The sequence below is a fragment of the Myotis myotis genome, unplaced genomic scaffold (assembly GCF_014108235.1).
Source record: "Myotis myotis isolate mMyoMyo1 unplaced genomic scaffold, mMyoMyo1.p scaffold_m19_p_47, whole genome shotgun sequence".
NCBI lineage: Eukaryota > Metazoa > Chordata > Mammalia > Chiroptera > Vespertilionidae > Myotis > Myotis myotis.
Window position 1 is genome coordinate 438,432 of NW_023416354.1, and position 4,746 is coordinate 443,177.

At 59.5% G+C, this 4,746-nt stretch overlaps 1 long non-coding RNA gene across 1 annotated transcript; it reads left to right on the forward strand.

Moving 5' to 3' along the window:
* The first annotated feature begins 1,213 nt into the window (after nt 1-1,213).
* Nucleotides 1,214-3,421, forward strand: LOC118655537. Its single transcript, XR_004967291.1, has 3 exons — nt 1,214-1,353; nt 1,513-1,575; nt 3,254-3,421. It is a non-coding gene; the product is annotated as an uncharacterized LOC118655537 (long non-coding RNA).
* Nucleotides 3,422-4,746: the final 1,325 nt, after the last annotated feature.

Consider the following 4,746-nt stretch of genomic DNA (forward strand, 5'->3'; position numbering starts at 1 on the left):
CCTTCCTGCCCCCATGCCCCGTGCCTCCCTCCGGGCTGGGCTCCCCAGAACCGCGGGGGGGCGGGGTCAGTCACTGGCCACGGGGTGGGGGAGGGTGTGTACGTCTGGCTCTTTTTCCTTTTATTTTTAAAAAATGTATTTTTATTGATTTCAGAGAGGAAGGGAGAGGGGGAGAAAGATAGAAACATCCATGATGAGAGAGAATCATGGACCGGCTGCCTCCTGCACTCCCTACACTGGGGATCGAACCCACAACCCGGCCTATGCCCTGATGGGGAATCTAACTGTGACCTCATGGTTCATAGGTCAGGCTCTTTTTCCTTTTAAAAAAATATTTTAAAAATTATGGTAACCCTGGCTGGTTGCTCAGTGGTTGAGCGCCGACCTATGAACCAGGAGATCACGGTTCGATTCCTGGTCAGGGCACATGCCTGGTTTATGGGCTCCATCCCCAGTGTAAGGAGTGCAGGAGGCAGCCGGTCCATGATGCTCTCTCATCATGGATGTTTCTCTCTCCCTCTCCCTTCCTCTCTGAAATCAGTAAAAATATATTTTTTAAAAATGCACCACCAATTCCAGGGACCACCAGCCAATGAGCCGGGTCTCGGCCAATCAGTGTGTTGCGTTTTTCTGGCCTCTGTGAATGGTTCCTGGCGGCCAATAAGGGCTGATCCTGGAGACTTAGCGGCAGGGCCCAAAGGGGCCTCTCCTCCCACTGGACCCCGACCTGGGATGTAGCGGAAAGTTCCGGGCAGCATCTTGCCACCAGGTGGCATCTGTGAATGACGTCAACAGGTCGGAGAGGAAAAGCCAGAGCAGGAGAGACTCAGGCCTAAGGATGTCACCTAGGCCCCTGGATCCAGCCATGCCTGAAGCTGACCCTGTTCCTGAAATTGTAGTTGCTCGAGACAATCCATCTGCCTTTTCTGCTTAAGCCGTTTGGATTTGCACCGGCTTGCAAGAAAGAGTCCTGACATGATCAGTTTTTTTCTTTTTTTCGTTCTAAGCAAGCTGCCGCTCTGATTCTGTCATTTTTCAGGGATTTCCCCCCCCTTTAAGTTCAGCAGGAACGCTGAGCCAGCGGCAGATGTGAGAGCAGCAAGCCGCCTGCTGCCTCTGGTCTGGTGGGTCAGCATTATCTCAGCAGACAGTGGCGATGGGCCTGGAGGGCGGGGTCCGCCTCGGCCTGTCGGGCCAGCCTTCCTGTGGCTCCGGCCTGGCCTGAGCTGGCCCAGAGGCCGTGGTGGGGAGCCTGGTGGTCAGACAGTGGCTCTGGGTCAGGTAGAGAATGGCTGACAGGGAAAGAAGCGGATAAGGCCCAGCGCCCGGCCCTCGGAAAGGCCCGGAGAGGCGGTGCGGAGCAGGGGCTGAGGGCTCAGGGCCCTGGGCTGGAGTCCGCCCCCCCCCCCCCACCTCTGAGCTGTGGAGCCTCAGCCATGCTGCCTCACCTCTCTGTGCCTCAGTTTCCTTGCCTGGAAAATGGGGATGGAGCTGTCATCTATTCCCTTACAGGAGTGTCACGGGGACCAAGGGATTAAATGCAGACACAGCCCCGAGGACGGCACCAGCCACGGGGTAAGAACAGCTGCTGCGGCCCTGGCTGGGGTGGCTCAGTGGGTAGAGCGCCGCCCCGCAGACTGCAGGTCATGGGTTCGATTCTGGTCAAGGGCACGTACCTCGGTTGCAGGCTTGGTCCCCAACAGGGCTGTGCACCTCACCGTGCCCGGGCCTGGGAGAATCCTGCCCTTCCCTAGGTCCTCCTCCTCCTTCTCCAGCCCCCTCCCTCCTGTCCCCCCTCTTTCCCGTCCCCACTCCTCCCTCCCCCTCGCCTTCAGCTGTGTAATTCTGAGGGGAGGCTGCGGCCCAGCCTGAGCTGTGACACGGGAAGCTGCCCCTTTCCAACAAGGAGGCCTTAGGGGGGCAACTAAGCAGAACTTGTTTCTCTTCGTTTCCCTCTCCATCTTCCCGGGGCACAACCCACACCGGGGATCCAGCCCACAACCCGGGCATGTGCCCTACTGGGGACCAGCCGGAGACCTCCTGGTGAAATGGATAGAGGCCCAACCGCCCAGCCAGGCTGCCCTAGGGTTAGGGTTAGGGTTAGGGTTAGGGTTAGGGTTAGGGTTAGGGGTTTTGGTTGCTGCTGTGACAACTGCCACCACGTAGGGGCCTAAAACAATGCGTGTGGGTCCTCTTGTGGGTCTGGGGTTAGAAACGCACAGCGAGTCGGTCCCGTGGGCCGGAGTGGCCGTGTCCGCGGGGCTGTCCCCCGGCGCTCCAGGGAGAACTTGCTCCCCGCCTCTGAGCTCCTGGGTCGGCGCTCCTGGGGCCATCGCCCCCTTCTCTCTCTTCCCAACTGGCCCCAGCACCTCTGTGTTTTGGGGGGGCCTCTCCTCGCCTGTGCTCGGTCCCCGTGCTTCACGTGGATCTGACCGCCCTCCCCTCCCCCCCGCTCTCGGATGGGCAGAGGGCCCTGGCCTGGCCATCAGTGTGGGGCATGACCGGGGCCGGCCGGTGAGAGCTTCCCTGGGTTTGGGGCGGTGGTTACTCTGCCGGGCGGCTAAGCCGGTAGAAGGAAAACCGGCCTCCAGACCGGAAGACCCTGCTGGAGCGTGAATTCCACACAGAGGAAAGCAGACTAGGAAACGGAGGAAGGCCAAGTCCTCTGACCGCGAGCGCCTGGATCCAGCTGAACCTGAAGCTGGCGAGGCTGCTTCAGATACTGAGATGATGAATTCCCGTGTGGCTTAAGCCAGCTCGAATTGGGTTTCCAGTTCCTGCTGCTGGGAGTCCCCGCTGGTCCTCCCCTCCCCAATTTCCCCAATTTTGAACCCCCAGCCCCAAACCTCAGAATGAACATGCCGTGGTGTGTGTGTGGGGGGGGGCGGGGGCGCAGGGGGGGGGCGGGGGCGCAGGGGGTGGTACCAAGCTCCTGTGGGCCTCACGTGCTTTCCTTTCTCCCCCCACTCCCCCCTCCAGCCACGCTCTCGGGCAATACATCCTGATGTATATTTAACGGCGGCTTAAAATCGAATTAATTTAGATCGGTTAATAAACTGTAACATCCGTTTCTAAATCAAGCTCCATTTCCCCCTTGAGCAGCTGAGTTCCTGCCTGTCGGTTTAATTTGTTGCTATTGTAATCCTCAGCGCTGATGAGATTATGGGAAGGTTTCCAGCGAAGGTGCCCAGATTTGATTAGGGGGGAACGTATTCATATTTTTCCTTCCCAGGCTCCTTCTGTCCCTTTCCAGGTCCTTCTCCGGGTGTGCGTTTGCTGAGCACTGACTGCGTGCACCGCCTCGGACGTTAACACTCTCCATGGAGTGTCTGCAGGAGAGGTTCGAGCCCGGCCAGCGTGGCTCAGTGGTTGAGCGTCGACCTATGTACCAGGAGGTCAGAGTTCGATTTCCGGGCAAGGCACAGGCCCAGGTTGCGGGCTCGATCCCCAGTGTGGGGCGTGCAGGAGGCAGCTGATCCATGATTCTCATCACTGATGTTTCTCTCTCTCTCTCCCCCTCTCCCTTCCTTTCTGAAATCAGTAAAAATGTATTTTTAGAAGAAGGGATTTGGGGTCTCTGTGCCATCGCCGTGAGGGATTTAGGGACACCGAGGGCCCCTCAACTTTGCCTCCTGAGGCCCCCCCCCCCCCTCCAGTTGCGATGAAGCCTTTGCTGGCCCCCGGCTAGGTGCTCACGTGCAAATTGGTTTGACCTTGAGCTTGACCCTGAAGAATTTCCTGCTGACAAATCTGCAGGAGCAGGTTGCGGGGAGAGGAGGGAGGGGGGGAGGTCAAAGCCCGACCCAGACCCAGCAGCGAGGAGAGATGGGGCAGGTGGGCCTCCATCTGCTCCCTCTGCCTCCCTCCCACTGAGGTTGCAGCCCGCTGACGCCATGTGTCAGGGAATGTGCCGCCCGCCCAGCAGCGCATCATCGCAGAGGAATCTGAAGAGCCTGCCCAGGTCCCCTCCTTCGGGAAAGAGTGGATGGGGCCGGGACCCGGGCGGGCGCAGGCACCCAGGGCCGCTCCCCCAGGAAGGTCCCCCCCTTCTGATTCCCAGCCCCTCCTTGGGTCGCTGGGGCCGCCTACCTCGCCCTCATGCCGCCCTTTCCCCACTTGAATACATGCGGTAACAGCGCCCTGTGCTAGCCCCAGCTGGACCCCATCCCCAGTGGGGGTGCGTGCAGGAGGCAGCCGATCAATGATGTTCCTCTCTCATCGATGTTTCTATCTCCCTTCCTCTCTCTCTAAAAATCAATAAAAACTTATTTTTACAAAGAGAGAGAGAGAGAGAGAGAGAGAAGATTCAGTCCCTTTGGGCCCTATGTCCCCGCATGATGAAATTAGGCTGGAATTGACCTTGACATAGGGAGGGCACCCTCTCCTTCACTTTGCCCTACCCCCCACCAGTCTCTATCGCCCCGCACCTGTCTGATTTCTGTAGGTTGTGAGTTTCAACCCCTTGTCTGGGCCTCCGCGTGCTGTGGCTGCAGAGGGTCCCCTTGGCCCCTTGGCCCTGCTGGGTCCCCGGAGCCGCCTGCCCTCCTGAGCCAGGACTAGCGACAGGAACCGCTGCAGCCCACCGGAGTGGCGGACCCTCCCCGCCTGGGTGTCTCCTGGCTGCCACAGCTCGTTAAGCCTCAAGGGGGTGGTTCAACTCAGCGGGAATGTGTTCCCACAGCTCGGAGGCAGGGGTCGGAAGCCAGGGCGTCAGCCGGGCGTGCTCCCCCGAAGGCTCCGGGAGGA